Raw genomic sequence first — 19,354 nt, forward strand, 5'->3', positions numbered from 1 at the left:
TGTTATGACAAATGAATAATAACTACTGTTACTGCTAATTCTGCTTTCAGGAAAATACCTACTGTTTGATCTCCTGAACTCACTTGAATCTTTTGTTGAAGCAATACAAATCGAGTCGGTGCTAAGTAAATATATGTTTGGTGTAGTGCAGTCCTTTATTACGGACACATTTAAACTTTCAAATACAGTATTTTATGATTGTATTGTACAAAGTTTCTTTCGGATTTAGATTTTTTATTTTTTTAGAATTTAATTTTCATTAAAGCATTTTGAGCCCACTTTGATATTTCTATTGAGTGTTTCATTTGCATATACAATGTAATGTTAGTTACTCTTAATAAGCTAGTTTTAGAGCTATGGAGGAGTCATTTCAATTATTGGAGGTAACCCTACAATTATATTCCACAGACAAAGTCAGGATCAGACCACGTTATAGGGCCTTAGTATCACTTACAGGGAGTGTCTGTGTGTGTCTGTTAATGTATGCTGCCACTCGATTTTCAGACAAATAAAGTACCCGGTCCGTTCATTTCTCATCACATTTGAATGGTATGGAATCTATAGAAAACCTGAAATGTCAAGCTCACAGCTGAATCTGTTGGGGTTATGATGCCTTAGTATACAGAAGGATCAGCAGTTTGTATGAGCTTTGCTGACATAGTTGCAATCCCAGAATGTGCATACAAATTAAATGTCAGGCATACACATGTATATGCATTACTGAACTTTAGTCCAGCTGTGATGACAATAGAACACTGTTAATCTGTGGGAGCTTGCCAACATTAAAAAACTTCTTTTAATGTGTCTTTAGTGTCTAGTTAACATATTCCTGTTTCCTGACGTTTGTCTTTGATTTCACACCGTCTTCCAAAAGGCTTTGTAATATCACAAACGTCAATCTCTTTTGCTCTTAGCTGTTGATTGTTCTCCAGGTTTTCTGAATTTGGTACATCTTGCCTGCCCCCAATTCCCCAAATGCCTTCAAGGCTTACTGATCCTGCATGCTGCCCCCTACGTTCAGCCTCCACTAATACAGTCTGCGCAGCCAGCTGTGGTGTAATTAATTTCTCATTAGTGTAGGCAATAATGACTATCTCACAATCTAGCTCTCTCTCTCTCTCTCTCTCTCTCTCTCTCTCTCTCTCTCTCTCTCTCTCTCTCTCTCTCTCTCTCTTATCTTTTTTTGTCATCCTCCCCAATCTCACTGCCAATGCCCTACTGGAGGTAAATATTCACATCCCACTGAAAAAAAGAAGGCAAACAAACAACAATTAGCTTCCTGCTGACATGGAGAATGGTAGACTCATCTCCTGCAAATTACTCCTCGCTGAGGAATGCACAATGGAGACTTTCGCTTTAGGTGTTCTTTAATGAACCGTCTACATCAACGCTAATTATTTACAGTACTGGCACGTAGCAGCCAAGCCCCCACTGAAACCACACATGCACGCCGAACAAGCAGGACAATGCAGCAACAACAGCAATTCAGACAGCCGGAGAACAAATATCTATGCAATTATCGTAACTGCACGTTTTAAACTGAAAGGCCAATTCAGCTTGTCAATCCTTTTTGGACTGAAAAGAGTCTCATAATAAGTCTTTCTGTAGCTAAAAATCAAATTCAGATGGGTTGGTGATACAGGAATACAATGACGCTAAAATCTTATTGTATCAGTATTACACACGTACAACACAAAGCATTATTTGCCAATCATAAAAATGACAACAATATTCAACATATTTAAATTAAATAAGCAAACATTGAAAATGATTTAGCATGTGTCCTCCAGTCTGGGTCAAAGTTTGCTGTCATTCACAAAGTTCTGATTGCAAGTTTTTCCTCACAGAAGAATAAGGATGTTCTAATTGTGTGATGATTTTTTTTCTGGCAATGTTATGAACATTTTCAAGACATTTAGGGCAATGCATTGATCTTACACCATGACATTGGGAGCACAAGAGCATGAAATTCTGTTCATCCTATGTTTCATGCGCTAATGTGCCTCTCGCTCTCTCACTGCACCATATCCATCTACTGCATATTTTATCTCTCTCTCTCTCTTCACTCAATTTTCTTTACTCCTTCCACTCATCCATACTAGTGTGAGTCCTCGTGTCCACCGTCTGCCGCAATGTACCAGACAAAAGTTAGACTTTGATTGCTCTTTGACTACTCGACAGCTCCACTCTTCACTTCTCATCTAATATATAGCACAGTATAAATTCAGATCAGCTCAGAGATTCTGCTCGACTTGTTCATTATGCGTCATTGAAAGTTGATGAGAACTTTCCAGGCTTCTTCTTGGATACCAAGTGGCTTCAAAAAGGGAATAACTCATCGCAAACTAAAGTGTTGCTTCCTGTCTTATTTTGTAGTCCGTGTCTCTGTGTCCCCGCACTTCCTGCCCCCTGTCTGCCTTGTCTCCTGATTGTTCATTCCCTTCACCTGCCCACAGCCACTCCTATGTGTGTCTCCTGATTGTTCATGCCCTACACCTGTGTTTCCCCTTTCATATATATATATATATATATATATATATATATATATATATATATATATATATATATATATATATATATATATATATATATACCTGCTGTCCCTTGTCCTCTGCTAGATTGTCGTTGTATACCTGTGTGTGCCTTGTTGTGTCCCATGGATGTACGTACGTACGTCACCTTTGAGCTCTGAATTTAAGTAAAGTACGTTTTGATTTTTTTTCCCTCATTGTGCCTCCTGTCATTTTTCTCTGCGCCTGAGTCTCTGCCACACGACACTCGGTCGTGATAGTTTGACCTTGAACGGTCACCTTGTGAATTAGTTTGTTATTAATTGGATTAAATCCATGCTTTTTATAACTTGAATCAGTAGTGTTGTCTCACTTTATCTGGCTGTATATTATTCACTATTTAAGTTCGAAAAATGGCTGGTACCCAAACAAGCCGCATCTATTGTTATAAAACTCCACATACTGGCAGTGTTGACATTTTTTCCTTTACCTGCTCTTCATCATTGAGCCCAAATACAATCTTCAATTCCAAAATGTGAAATAATGTTATTTGGTTTGAGTTTGAGCATAACCATTTTCTTTTGATTCCCAAGAAGTACCCAGTCAAGTCTGAATGATATGGAATACAATTAAAAGTATTAGTGCGAGCATGCAATCCACCCCGACTAAGTAGAGGAAGTTTAATAATTGAACACCAGGCTTCTTATTCATCAATTAAATGCAGACCCATCCACTCTTACGTGATGCAACCTTCAATATTACACTACACTTTCAATCGAGTGTTTTAATTGGCTAAATAGTGGTTGGGTATATTACAAGAAAGATCAACTATTAGATGGTCAAAGAGATGAGCTGAGACCTATAATGTTTTTTTCTTTCCCCCTCAGGCAATGCCTGAACACAAATTTGGATCATACAATATAAGAAAATCCTGCATTTGTAGGAACACTGTAAATGACAGTAGTCTTCAATGGGAGAATGCTTGCACACACGCTTGTCTTTCCTTTCATCTCATAGATGTGTGCATCTGCAAATCTTTGGGTGCATTTTAAGCTGCTACAGTTCTCTCTGGGTAAGTGCATTTGTCTCTGTGTATGTGGTTTATGTGTATGTCCACACAAATTGAAATTGCGCTAATCTTCAGACCAGGGAAACTCAATGGCTTTGGCATAACAGGAAATGTACTGAACAAAACTATAAACACATTTTCTATGCACACAAAATATTTTTGTAATTGAATATTTTGTACACAAATGTATTACAATCCGTTGCCAATATTATCCATCCACCTGACAGGTGTGGCATATCAAGATGCTGATTGAACAGCATGATTTTCACTCAGGTGTGCCTTTGGCTGGTCACAATAAAGGGCCATCCGAAAATGTGCAGTTTTATCACAATGACGCAGATGTTGCAAGTTTTGAGGGACTGTGCACCATCAAAAGCTGTTGCTCTTGAATTAAATGATTAAGTGATGTTTCCAAGGAGTATTGTTCATCCAGCAGGCCTCACAGCTACAGACCACTTGTAACCACGAAACCCAAGGAGCTCCACATCCAACTTCTTCACCTGCAAGATCACCTGAGACCATCCACCCACACAGCTGATGCAACAGTTGGTTTGCACAGGGATTTCTGCGCAAGCTCATCTGCATGTTCGCGATTCTCACCAATGTCTTGACCTGACTGCTTTCTATCGTCGTAACGGACTTAGCTAGGCAAATGCTCAGCGCCGATGGCGTCTGGCACTTTGGAGAAGCGTTCCCTACATTGATGAATTCTGTGTGCTCAGAAATGCATTTCTGTAGTCATGCAAAATTCATATTTCTGAGTTCCTAATACATTTTAGATTGGCCCTTTATTGTGACCAGCCCAAGCCTGAACTGTGTAATATTCATGCTGTTAAATCAGCATCTTGATTTGCCACACCTGTCAAGTGGATGGATTATCATGGCAAGAAGAAGTGCTCACTAACACAGATTAAAACAAATGTTTGCTCATAATTTAAGAGACATAAGCTTTGCATTCATATTTTTGTTCAGTGTAGGAATCACTATTGATGATTATAAGAGAGAGCAAGACAGATATTTAGAATCCTCTATCCAATCCAAGTTTTGAGATTGCTCATGCTGTAAATTATGATTATTCTAAAATGTTAAGCAGCTTTTCGGAAAGAAACGCCTCCAATCATTTTGCGCTATTATGAAAACCAGCTAAAGAGAAATCATCATCTGGAATACCAGCATTCTGCTTCTTCTATCCTTTCATTATAGCAATGGCAACACTCCATTATATTTTTTGTATAGAAGGGCGTAAACTGCAGAGAAGTGCGAAGAAATTAAAACTGATTAGGGTTCAAGTCTCTGTCAAGCCGGGAGAGAAAAAAACTTATTATGCACTCATTCAGCTGAAGTGGCGTAAAATTAGGTATACATGAAGGACCACCCAAGAGAGTTAATCCATTCAGCTCATAATAGTCATAACATCCAAACATGAAAATCCATATTTCACAGTTTGTAAAATCAATAGCGATGTAAATAGTGCACGTCAAACAACTAAAAGGAAAACGAGTCCACCCACAATAAGACACTCAAATCAATATCCATTCAAATACTGAATAAAGGTGGTTTTGTAAATGATCTCTCCTTCCCCTTTAACCCGAGAACACTAACGTTTGGTGATTTTTACCCGAGCGATTGTGTTCACGTAATTTTCATTGTGTTGCTTTTGTCTGAGTTGCGTGGGTCCTTGTGTAGCATCATGCAGCTCACAGACATCATTGAAGATAGGCGTGTCTCTCTGCTCCAATCCCTGTTTTTTTCAACAGGCATGTGTTCGGGTGATTTTCACCCGACGTTAGTGTTAGAGGGTGAAAACATTTCGGATGGGTTTTACCATTGAAGGGAGAGTTTTTCTTCACCAGACAAGGCTTACATGTCCCAGGAACGGGTGGACTAAAGAACCAAAGAAGTTTATAGCTCCATTATTTATATTTTGAATCATGTTTTATGGAGGATGCCCACATTTTTCACCTGATTGAGCTTTTTTTCAGGGTCCCCCAATGTTTTTAAATTAATAAAATAGCTATAACTTTGTGATTCTGTTTAGGCCAGCAGACAAGGCTGAGCAGGCCCTGACGGTGCACCACTGGTGAAATATACCTGACGTTAGTGTTATAGGGTTAAACCAACTCTGTAGAGGTTGTAGCGGTTATGACTTTAGTCCGTCTGGAACAAAGGAGGAAGTTAAGTGACGTTACTTTGTCAAAGTCAGCATGGGGATGAAGCTGGGTTAGACTTTCATACAGAACATCGATGTTCGTTTCCCTCTTCCTACGGATATCAGAGTTGTCTCCTGTCCCACTACATTATTGCAACCCAGTGGTAGGCCGTCAGGGCCAGCTAAGCCTTCTCTGCTGGCCTAAACTGAATCACAAAGTTATAGGTATTTTATAACATAATTGTTTTTCACAAATACACTACATGTATTATAATAATTTGTCCCTATCATCTTATTTTCTCATTGCACAGCTCCTGTCTTCCTCTGTTGCTCTGCCTTCATCCAATTAGATTTGTTCCTCCTTTGTCTCTATGGAGGCAAAGTAGTTAAACCACAGAGCTAGCGGAGCTAGCGGAGCGAGCTAGCTTAGCTTGCCCACTAGCTCGCCAGCTAAACTAGCTCGCGCCGTGGAAGTGGTGGGAGAGCGCTCGCTGCTAGACCTGTTTTCAGTGGCGGGCCGTGCGTTTTCGACCTAGGCCTTCAGTGCCGTATAGTCCACATCAGGGGCGGGTCAGACCGGCCCACTCAATACGCTACACGGCGCGTTCATACTATGGATTATATTGAGTACTTGAACAGTTGTCTAGGAAGCAATGTTCTGATGTGCGTTTCTGGGGCTTTTATTGTGAAGGGAAAACGGAAGGAGAGGAGAGGAAATGTTCAAGTGAAGTGTGGAACGAAAATAAAAATGGTTGCCATCTTGTGCAAACTTAGCAGCATTATGTTGTTTTATTAATAAAGTGAAGTATAGGCACAAGATAAACCTTTGGCTCTACAACATCTTGTTGATGTGAACAACAGGCATTGTCCGTTAATGACGCAGCATCCCGTCATTTATGTAAACAATATCAGACTGCACTGAAGGCCTAAGTCGAAAATGCACGGCCCGCCACTGTTGTAACCACAATGAATAAGGTCCCCTTACCAGAACTAAGTACTTTAACCTAAACCATTATCTTTCCTTGACCGTGACTAAGCCTGGTTGTGCCTTACCAAACCGAGAACATGTGTCATAACAATTAGAATCAAATATGGGTCGCACTTCTTTTGGATTCTGGATTCTGGATGGATTGTCATTCACAACAAATACAGTACAGTACTGGATCAAAAGTAAGTGGATGTGCTTAGTTGCTTGCATTCAGAATAAAATGAAAACTGTTTCATCACCTTATTAAAAATGCTAAGCTAAGCATGGTGTATTCTTTTACACTATACCCCCAGAGATACACTGTATTGACCACAGACCCCCATCAGATAAAATATTGCCAATTGCGGGGCCTACTTGATTTAATAATGTTCAAAGGAGTGCCGTTAGTCCTGGCAAGGACTACTTAGTTTCCTTTTGTTTACTCCTTCAATCTCAGGTCAACACGAATGGGTGGATGCAACCTTGAACACGCCCACATCAACAAAAACACATGCTTATGAATGTAAATGTAACATTTACATAAATTCATGTTTATAGGAACATATCAATGCAAAGCTCAAGATGAATGTGAGCTCAGCTGTCAAAGGATGCATCACTCAGTCAGAATGGGTCCTACAAGTGAAAAAACGATCAATCACAGCTTGTGCAGCCGTCAATTTGTGTGATATTGCTTTGCATTCTACTCAGCTCACAGCACGACTTTGGCAGGTAAAGTTATTCATCCAGCAACCCCTGCAATCAGAAAATTCCCTGTTATTGAGTAAATCTTCCAGCTAATCGTGTAATCTGCTGTGCTTGATGTGAATTTGCAAGCATTAGAGAACATGCCGTTCTGCTCCGAGCTGAACTCTGGAGCCTGTTCTTACAATAACCAGCATCCCTGCTTCGCTATTTGGAGGGTAATGGAACAAATACATGATGCATTAAAGTGTTTGCGGGGAGAAAAGAGAGCAATAGATGGAGGGAAGCTGGGATTGAGCAAGAGACAAAGACAGTATAGTATATTGAGTGTAGTCTCTAGCGTACTTAAGCAGGTCAAAGGCGGGGAGGGATGGGGGAGAGAGGCAGGATGGTAGTTGATCGATTGTGGCTTTATCTCTGGGAAATTTAACAGAATAAGAGAGAGGGGAGTCCACTGACCACAGACCCAGCTATGATACTCCAGAGTTCAGAGCTGCCATACACTGTAATACACTTTGTGTGTGTGTATATACAGGGCCGGAGTGGGCCCACTTTTCAGCCCGGGAATTTCAGGCTCAAGACCGGCCCACTTTTTCCATGGTAGTGAAAATTGGATAAATGAAGCAACAGTTCAGCTCTTACTATCCTGTAGTTTTTTTTTATTAATACCATGGTCCAACAAATAATGTAAAGGTTAAATACAACAATAATAATCCACTTAAGATGAAAAATAAATAAAATATTCCACTCTTCCACAAGGATAGGTTGATAAATTAACAAAAGCAGAAATAAATAAATAAAACATTTGAAACGTATCCCACTCTTCAACAAAGAGGCATATTGAACTAATGTTTACAGTTCAACTCACAGTACAGTATACAGTTACATTGTAAATAGCACCAACAGCATCTACAGCATCAGTAACCGCCTAAGCAGTGCACTGGTTTCAGCCACTGTATCTATAACTGTGTCGTTGCTTATAGACATGAGGATTTCCTTCACTGTGCACATTAACATGAATTAGGCAGTAAGCCAGATTTGTTGGAGTGAGACCTCATGGGGGCCGTCATTGTCATGGTCATTATCATTTTTCTGCATGAGTTTTATATAGTGGTGATTTACTCCTTTACTACACCCACTTCTGAGCAAACAATGCATATTGGTTCATCAAGTACTGTCATATACTGCTCTTTCTTACAATATATAACTTTAATTCATATTGTTTCCCCTGTTATCCTCTCTACCTGTCCCTGTAGTCATGGCCTCCTCATTGCAAATGCCGGGCTCATCATTTTCAGCAGGAGACTGTCTTATCTGCTGCTCCGAAGCTACAAAGAAAAATTAAGTCATATTACTGCATACTTCAATATCAATATCAATATTATATATCAATATTTGCATAATATTTGCAAAGTCTATGGATCGCCATATTTTGGTACAACCAAAATGGTACAACCCATGCAGAGGCTGCGGTGTCAGAATGCAGAATGTGTGTAGCCAACTTTAAGAGAAGATGGACTAACGTGACAAATGTCAACAAATAAAATTCTCGACCGGCCCAGAAGTGAAGCGGCTCACCGGGAACTCTCCCGATTACCCACCCCGGGCCTATATATATATATATATATATATATATATATATATATATATATACAAAGTTGATTTGAAAAACCAAGGTGCCTTGAACTTTCCTCAACTTATGAGTACTTTTTACCGACGTAAGCATTTATATTGGACATTTTCCTTTCCTAGCAGTTTCACCATGGCAAGACTCCATGAACAATAAGTGTTTAACTGTAAATGTTCTCAGAGGACGTATAGGGTATACATCCAGGTGTTCGGGAGAGGAGGTCATTTTTTATTGTTGTGATCCGTTTCATTCTGAAAAGTCAGCTTTTTCAAAACCAACATGGCTCAGTTCAAAATTCTGTTTCAAAACAAAACTCCTCATCTCTTCTCTGATTTTGACATCAGATGATTTGCTACCACGACTACACCTGAATGGGGACACTCCAAATATAAATGAATGTGCACATTAAAAGTCAATCAACTTTTTATGTAGACAGTTTAAACTTTATACATTCTGGTAAATTAGTCAGGCACACTTGATTCAGGGTCTCCAAAACACAGCTTGTCTCATTCCTGTGCTCTCAGAACTTGTAGGCTATATACTGTAAACGGATAATGTAAATGTATTATGGAGTAGAACGCTCATAAACCTCAATGAGGATGTTAAGAGGTGGGTGGTGTGCCACTCAATGTAAGGCCCTAAACTTGAAGCCCCAGCCAGTGCTCGAAGTGGGCCGGTGGTCACCGACATGCAGTTCTAGCACGTCTACATTTTACTTTTTTGGCGTATTATGACTTTTTCTTGCGTACCAGTACTCAAAAGCTGCCGGTAATCTTTTCTGCCCTCTTCATATCAGGTTCCCTGGGCGATTCATAATATAACGTGGAAAAAAAGAGGCGAGCAGCTAATGCTCGGCACGGTTGTACTGTAATTTATTGATAAAATGTTCAATAAGGCTGGCCCTTTGTCGTTTAGTTGACAAATATATTTTTTCCCCACTTCAAACACTGTGCCTGGCACACCCTCTCACGTGTTTTTACATATTCTATTAGACTTCTCCTCATGTTGAAGTTGGCTGCATCCATAAACCACTAAGAATTACAAAGGTTTGTTTCACATCTCCCACCCGAACAGCTGCAATAAAGCAGGTCAAAAGCTTCAGGCAGATGTTAATAAAGCACAGCGTGTGAATGCCTATACAGCCTCAGGTCTAATCAGGCAAAAAAGGCAAAAAAGTGAAAACATATGTGTGGATCGACCATGGGTGTGTAGGGCCTTTAATGCGAGTAGTGACAGAGAGTCAGTGGAGTGACACAAGCTGTCTTTGGCTGGGTGGAGACCAGACATGTCACTGGCTTCTTGACCCACTACTGCAGAGCCCTGGCTTTAGTTCATGCTAGGTGGGCCTCCAGCCTGGCCAAGCATTGTAACCATCACTACTGGCCATGTTTGAGAATTAGGGATTATTCCCTTGTTTTTACCCAACTAACTGTGGGAAGGGGTCTGGGTTAGTGTGAATTTCAGTGCAGGTTAAGTTCAAATAATGTTGGTTAAAAGAGATACTGTTTTTGTTTCTCAGTCTCTGTTTAACTGTGAACAGCAGTCCTGTCCCAATAAGAACACATTTCTAAAACAACTCTGCAAAAGGGTTCTTCAGTATCTCATGAATGCATAGCAATGATAATAATAATAACTCAATAACTTCATTCAGGATTCAATTAAGATACAGCACACTGATTGAGTACCTTTCAGGAGCCAGGAGTAGCCATTGCCTTTTACTCCTCCTCCATCAAAGTACTATACCATCTACTCACACTACAAACAGCTGTCTTTTATTCAGGCTTATGGACGTGTTGAAAGCACGACTGTAATAGAAATGCATGAGCACTTAAGCATGTGCACATGCCACGGCTATCGACAGCAAATAGTCGCACATGAACACACCCTAACTATATTCACAGCACGATTCCACAAACACTTGTTAATCACCTGTGTTCCTGGTTGCAGTGATATCCCGATCCTCTGCACACTCACTTCATGGGGAGGCCTGCATTAAAGAAAAGAGACGGAGAATTCAAAAAAAGGTTGCAAATGAAAGAAGGATATGTAATGGAGGAAGCAGATAAATGGGTAAATGCATTGAAATCCAAAGGACTGTTTAAATTATGAAGCTACATATATAATGTGATTTGGTCCCACTGTCACAACCGTCACTAGACGGTAGTGCTTTTATTTTGTTGTCTTGTCACTTCCTGTTTTACTTTGAAATCATCCTCCTGTGTCATGTCTGCTGTCTTTACTTCCTCATGTGTGATTACCTCTCCCTGCCCTGATGTGTTTCACCTGTGTCTCGTTAACTCCCCTCCCAGTGTGTATATATACTCGGTGCTTCACTTGTCTCGTTGCCAGTTCGTTTTTCTTCACCTGTGAGTCAACTTACCAGCGTTTTTCCTGCCTGATATCCTGTTCTGATTCCGACGTCCCTTCGTTTCCGAGTAAGCCCGATCCCTGCCTGTACCTCTGCCGAGTTTGACTGCCTTCCTGTGAATGACCCTGGACTGTTTACGTTGGCGATTCTACTCTCCCCTGAGTGAGACAGCTGCTCTCACCACAGCGGGTCAGAGCCTTGCCGACCGGCCTCAGTCCCTCCCCAGTTACATCGGGAGAACCTTCGGCGGTCCTTCTCCAGAGACTCTATCCTGTTGCAATATTACCTTTATCAATAAAGGAATCCTTGTGAACTTTACCACAGAAAAGGTCTGTGGCACAATTGATAGATTATGTCAAAGAGAACAGTACCGATCTGTATTCATCATTCAGAGGTTACAGGCAAATCAATATGTGTCTGTCTTGTTTAAACTAGAAGGGATAGTCATTTAGGCAAAGGCAAACAGGCTCCATGCATGCGCTTACTACGGGAGACCTCAGGTCTTATAAAGGTCATTTAAGTAGAAAAGGTACAACATGCTGAAACATTATTGTCACATTCAAGCAAAAAGTTAAGACAGACATTTCATCCGAGATTTCTGTCTTTGTTGAAGAAAATCATCATATAACATAGTTTGAACACCTTACATTTGGGATCATAAGGAAAACATAATATGTAACTTGTTATGTTGAATCGGGTTTTATAACAAATAGTTCCTAGAAATTAGGAAGTTGACATGACATTAGGAAGTTGACAATGACACATTTCCCGTACATGAATTGTGTGTTCTGCCAAAGGTTATTTTGACCCCGACCGTAGGTCACACCAAGAGAACATACCATATTTGGAAAGCCGGATGGGCTTTGTGTTTCAACCGATTGGTCTGCAAAGTCTGTCTTGTTGAATGTGCCTTGTGGTCATTAAAACACTTCCCGCTGGGTTGCAACTCCAAATTAACGTCTCTTCACATCATTTTGCCACAACATCTCTCCCTCTGGTGGTGTTGTTCTGTTACACATCACCAACAGTGTGAAAACCAGGAGCCTAAGGGCCCTTTCTACTGATAGAACATAGATTACATTGAAATGGAGAAATGGACCCAGCATGCACATGTAATTACACATCCAACAAACATGCACATTATCCATACTGAAAATAAATCCCTTCACGTCTCCAGATATTCATCATTATTTGACTGTGGATGGAAATTTCCCTCTGTTGAACTTCCGGCCAGCACTGTCAACTACAAAACACATAGTTTAGCCTGTGACGTGATCAATGTTATTCCATCTATTCTTGCATTTGTAAGTATCTTTGGAACAGAGATTGGTTGTAAAATGGCAATCATAATGTAGGAGCGCCGTGTTCCACCCCCCTAATGGACGACACTCATTTTATCACCACTGACAAAAGGTTCTATTTTCAGGAAAACCCGCTGCTTCAATCTGAAAAAAATGACACAAAAGGCACATTTCCGAGAAAGAGGTACAGAACCACGGCTTGATTTCACTGTCAACTGCAGAGTTTCATGTGCAAGTGCCTTCATCTAATACAGGACTTAAGAGCGATTTGCCGGACCGTGTTAAATGATAATATGAGCGCCAAAGAAACAACATCAGTCTGAACTGTGAAAATCGCCCAAAGCAGGCCCCTATAGAACTGTGCCAAGCTGCTCCTGGGCCAAGTGATGTGATTGAGGTGAGGCTACATGGATTAAGACACACCTGAGCCCAACTCCCTGATTACAAGCCTTGCTACAAATGAATGCATACAGTTATTCAGGTCTGTTGGCAAGCTCTGTGGCATGGAGACCCCATACCGGTCTGATGCGCCCACAAAAGATTGCTATTAGTTATATTACCCACAAAGTTGTCAAATAAATTTTTAACACCAAATAGTTACTTCAACTAACACATGTAGCCAGCGAATTAGACCAGACACCCAGTACTGTTTTCTCTCTTATCTACTCCCATAGCAGCTCGACTTCCTCTCTTGCGGCCGCTGTCACTTAAGTGTGTCGAGGAACGGAGGAGGAGAGACTGGTTGTTAAGGTCGAGAAATTCCCCGGGCTATACAACCCATAATCCCATCATTACAGAGACAAAAAAGATAGCTTCAGGGGAGAAATCACCTATCCATCATCATTTAAAGCCAAAGCAGCTGTGGAAAAGGCACTCTGATCTTTTACTTTAGTAAAATTAGTACTATCCAAATAATTCATAATTAAAACAGTCCTTTGGCCGCGCTTGTCGTGTAGCATTGGCAGCACTTGACATGTGCCACACGACGCAGCGAGTGTTTTCAGCTTTAGTTTGCTTGAAAGCAGAAGATTAACTCTTACACTCCAGGTAAGTTTCTGAATGTATACCTGGGTAGTTTCCCCTCTGGTTGTACTCAGATCTTCCTCTTGACACAAAAGTTAGCCCTCGACATGGTTAATATAAGGCAGATGCACAGTTTGACACCATGTTCTCTTCCTTATGAAATCTTGTTTATGGTGGTTTCATTGTAGCTCAAGGACATTGATGTATGCTTTTTATTTCACTCCCCCCCCCAAACACACAACAAATACTGCCGGTATTATGAACAAGAGGTCTCATGGTATCTGAATGTCAGAGATTTCCTAATTTAAGGCAGAAAAAAAAGAAAAGTTGCTTGGCCAGCTAGCTGAAGATTAATTATGTTTACAATATAGTAGAGGCTGTCACCATTTGACTCTCTAGTTGAATCCCACAGTAGTCCTGTTCTCAGCAGTAACTCCTCCACTCTTTCAAGCCTTTTCTGCTGTCACCTTCAGCTCACTGTGTGAGTTCTCTGCTAGCTAGTTAGCTTTCAAAGAGGAGAAATCAGAGCCAGCCCAGCGCCCAAAGCGTCTCCACGTCTCTACATGAGAAGTCAATTTTTAACCTCCCAAACGCTGAAAACATTGCATCCCTGCCTGATCTCTCACTCTCTGGCTGTCTTCCTCCCTCTCTAATGTCCTTCCCTGCCTCTGCTCTTTGAAGTATATAAAACATATTACTAACTTGGCAACTTCATTTTCCCAATCATATCATACTTTGAGCCTTGAGCAATGCATAATTTTCACAATGCACAATTTCATACTTAAAACTCCAGATGAACCTTAAATCAAAGTTGACCAGCGATGTTTGTAGTTTTAGAATGTGCATACAATTAAGCAGAAAGTGCCTCAACTTTATATTTGGTGTTGCTTCCTGTATCCACAACAAATAATGTATTTTTTCATTGAAGCATGTAATTCAACAAGGTCTGATGTAGTATGTACATCTCACTAAGCTTGAATACCCAAAAGCTATATTAAACTTTATAAAATAATTATTCTTTGCATTACACTTGTGTGGGAATTGAATTTGCTTGACTGTATGAACAATGCAGCACGGCACAATGCTGGGTACCCATCTCCCATTTATTTACTGTAGTTGCACATTTTTTGTTACAAGTGACAGGATCTACATCGACAGAGTGAAAAAGCAGACTGTGGACCTTAGAGGTCTTGAGGATGTGTAACCATTGACAAAATTGACCCAGAACCACTAATGAGTAGAGATGTAGAAATCCGGGGATGTCTTCATGCTTTACTAACAGTTCTTGCACTCTAAGGCCTGGTTAATCCAGCACATGTAAGAAGTTTGCCTTCAGGGAATTCTGCCAAAAAGGGTATATTTTAACCCAAAGCATGATCTTTTCCTAAACCTAACCATGTGGGTTTGTTGTTTGAACCTAAGGAGATTTCTTGTAGAATGAGCTTTCTCGCAGAAAGAAGATAGAAAGAAGCCTTGAAGGCAAATGTCTCCCATGTGTCTTACTCCATCCATGTGTGCTACATTTGCTACTCTGAACTTGAAACCCATACACACCTGAAACCAATCATTTAAAAAAAAAAAAGACGCCACAATGAAGGTATAAGACAAATAAATGTGATTACATCCATTGTGGATGTGAACTATTACTTGAGACAAATAGTAAGTGATTCCAAAGAAAAATGCATACTGGGATGTTACCGTGTGTGTGTGTGTGTGTGTGTGTGTGTGTGTGTGTATATATATATGTGTATATATATATATATATATATATGTATATATATACACATATATATATATATATATATATATATATATATATATATATATATATATATATATATATATATATGAAGGAGGTCACAGCAAAGGATCTGTGGATGTGTGTGTTTGTTTACATGGGTGTATTTTGGGAGGTGAGGGTGGACATACATATTTTTATCTGCAAAAGGGGGCCTGATAGAATAAGTCTGCGAACCACCGAATCAACATTAGGTGTACTCAAGCATCTAGCTGGCACAAGACATCAATACTGAACTCACAGGAGCAATCTTCTTGTCACACAAACAAGTTGGTGGAATCAAAGTTTGTGTCCTCACTTTGGGGGATTTTTCCCATCTTCTTACCATGAAAGATTTAAGAAGCTTCGTTCCTTGTGAGTACAGAATAGCTCTCTATCTCACACACACAACCATCAACCATGATTCACAACTTGTTCCATTACCTCCCAAAGGAGGTGTTAGACGGATAATGAAGTCAGCAGTCGCAGGGATAACTAGTGGTTCTTCAGTGTAAACAAGTCACTGTCACTTCTGCTTTAGAATTCACTTTATTCTATCAAGGATGTCCTCTAAAGCCGTCTGCAGGCTATAAAGTTGGCAACCTAGAACAGCTTGAAAATTCACTCTACTTCAATTCAATTGGACCAATTGACAAGACAGAAAAAAAGAAGCGGAGTACAGCAGAGTAAGAGCAGGTGCACCCAACACACAGAGAGCATTGCAGAGAGAGACTCCTGGCATTTGTTCAAAGTGTGAGTGTAATTTAAGAAGTGAAAGGTCAATATCTAGTGCCTCCCACAGTCATCCAAGGGAAACAACAGAACTGTTCTCAGAGACTACAGTGTATGATGACTAAAACAATGACTATCACAGGTGGGGAAATTGGTAAATTAACTTCCACACAGCACTGTCAGTTATCTACCACCTTTTACTGGTTATGAGGCCAAACCAAACCAGAGGGTGACAGAGGACCCATCACCTCCATGTGCTTGTAACAAGCCAACAAATTAGCAGCTAATACATCGCTTAGACAGGTGGCACTAAAAGAGCCAGCAGAGAAAGAAAGAGGCCAAGGGATCAGACGAACTGGCAGGCACACAGAGATTAGTTTTTTAAAGTTAAAGACTAGAAGGAATTTAAGCGAAATTGAGCCCTCTTTCGCTTCGTCTGTTTGTCTCTGCTCTAGCGGAGCAACCCTCTGTGAGGACTTTCCATCTCAGGCTTATTATTCACAGTCAAAGATGATTTAGACACAACACACCAGACTGTCAACAAACAGATTGCAGGTGAATAGTTGCATGCCAACAGCTGCTGAAACTGTTGGAGAACATCACAGTCTTATCAAAATATCCACCTGCTTGAATGGGGGAAATTTCTAGATCACCAATATTATAATATATAAGAGTGCGCATTTAACAATATTGCATTGTGTTTAGAAATGATAGCACAAGACGTGCTCAGGAAGAAAACAATTTAAAAGGAAAGTGTGTTGCTTTTGCCCTGGTCCAACTTAAAAGCATCTATGAGATGAGATACTGTACTAATACTAATATAAAAGGTTATATAACCATGTTTATGAGCAATAACAAAACTATTGTTAAAAAACAACAACACACAGAACAAATTATTTCAATAGTCCCAAAAGTGTGAAATGTTCACACCAACACTAACACAGACCCACACACTAACTGAACCCACACACTTATTCACACCACACACTTGTGCCCACGGCTCTCAAAAACTATTCTTATAACTGCCATTGTAATCCAAATTAACCACCCTTCTGTATCAATCAGCCACTCTATCATAATGTAATCTACTGCTGCAGCTGCCTCAACCATCACAGCATCTCTCTGTCTCGCTCAGTTTCCATCCGTCTGTCTCAATCCAAGATAGGTTGGGGAGCAGCCCAGCAGGGTGTAAATGGATGCCCTTCCCCCATCTCCTTTGCTGATTGGACTCAAGCTCTTCAAAGATGAGCACCTAGCAAGCAGCTCGGCTGGAGCTGGTGTGGTGGGATTGTGCTAATTATTCTGTGGCACTGGCAGCCTGGTTGACTCGCTGCCTCACAACATGTGAAAAAAAAAATAGGAAATTTATTGACAGATAAAAATGTTACACATTTTTAATTGGAAAGGGACAACAGTCAAAGTGATTTAGAACCTCCCATTATTCCTCTTTTCCCTCTTCTGATCTTGAAAAATACTGCGGGCAAGCAGACATTTGTTCTCACATCGTCTAGGGTTTGCACAATGTCTGGTTGGAGGAAGAAACACACAACTTCACAAGGAGTCCAATAGAAGCTGGACTCGCTTTGGGACAGTTTGGTCAATGGAGTCCTGGCTTGTCAGTCATATTTGATTTCAGTTTTCCAGGATACTGATCGCGATATTTCTAAACTTACTGATAGGATAGGAACATACAAATTAATATAGTATGCACTTAGTGAAGAAAACCAATATTGACTCTTTGAGATGAGACTTTTATTTAGGTGTCTAAAATACATTTATTTGCTGCCCCGGTCCACAGCAGTAAATTGCTTTGCTTCATAAACGGAGTCGAACAAGATAAAACCGACTAGTAATAATAATAATACATTTATAATTTATAATTTATAAAACACTTTTCTATCAGAAGGGACTCAGAGTGCCAGTATTGATGCAGGAATCATTAATATAAGCATGAAATAGTACTCAAGTAAGCTGCACGTGCAGCAACCTTTCCAGCAATCTCGAATTGCTGTCAGTTCAAATTTAAATAGCTTTAAATGGATGTGTACATGCATTTAAATTTGAGCACATACAGTAAGGCCTACATTATGATAATATAAATAGATTTAAGTAGGCCACGAATCTATAGCCATATCCTTTACTATTGATTTGATTCAAAATAGTTTAAATTCTTAATGTGAAGAGAACTATTCATGGTTGTGATTGGGTGCATTACCATATCTACATAGATAAAATATTCTATTTTGAACCACAGCAACCTCTACGTTATGCATATAAATCTTTTGAGTAGTGTCTTTTCCGCCCAGAAAGGAGCCATGGGTTTGCCTCTGTCTTCACAGTAGAAAGCAAATAGATTCCATTTATGGTGCATTACACTATTCAAACCGTAATAATTGCAAATACATTGTAAGAAGCACGAACTGTAACACATACAGAGTGAAGGCTGCACAGGAAACCAAAATGTGAGTGGGCTTCAGCCACTCTCACTCATTGGCAGGAAAAGACAGCAACAGAGACAGTAAAACACTGTAGTTGTACTGTAGTGAAAGCAACAGCATTGTAGAAAAAGATCTGTTGAGGGTTGGCAACTGTGTGCATTATTTTCATTTAATTCTATTTAATGTAACAGGTAAATTAAGGATACATTATCATTCACTCACTTCTATAATATCTGCCTTGAGGTTATGAATATGTCCATTAAATGAAAAACAAATTGCTGTCCGCTCAGGAAGAGATGGAATTGTGTAACAGACAGAAAGAAGAAGATAAAAGACAACGCCTAACTAATTTAAGCAGCAAAAATACCAAACAGACAGAAATACAGTTGAAACGAATCCCAGAGTAGGAAAACATTTCATCAGTCAGATCAGCAAAGGAATAACAGCCTTCATATTTACATTGCACTTGACAGATGGTGGTGGGAGCTCACATAATCAACAGAGAGTTAATAAAACAAATATAAACTCTTCGCAGTAAGGGACTTACTGAGATGATTACCAACAAAGCATCGCAGTAACTCTGCACTGTAGTCACGCACACCTCCAGCTGACATACAATCACATCCACTGGAGACAAAGAGCTCTGCTGGTTAGAAAAGTGAAGCCAATGTGAAAGTGCCTTCAACAT

This window comes from Taurulus bubalis (assembly GCF_910589615.1).
Source record: "Taurulus bubalis genome assembly, chromosome: 2".
Lineage (NCBI taxonomy): Eukaryota > Metazoa > Chordata > Actinopteri > Perciformes > Cottidae > Taurulus > Taurulus bubalis.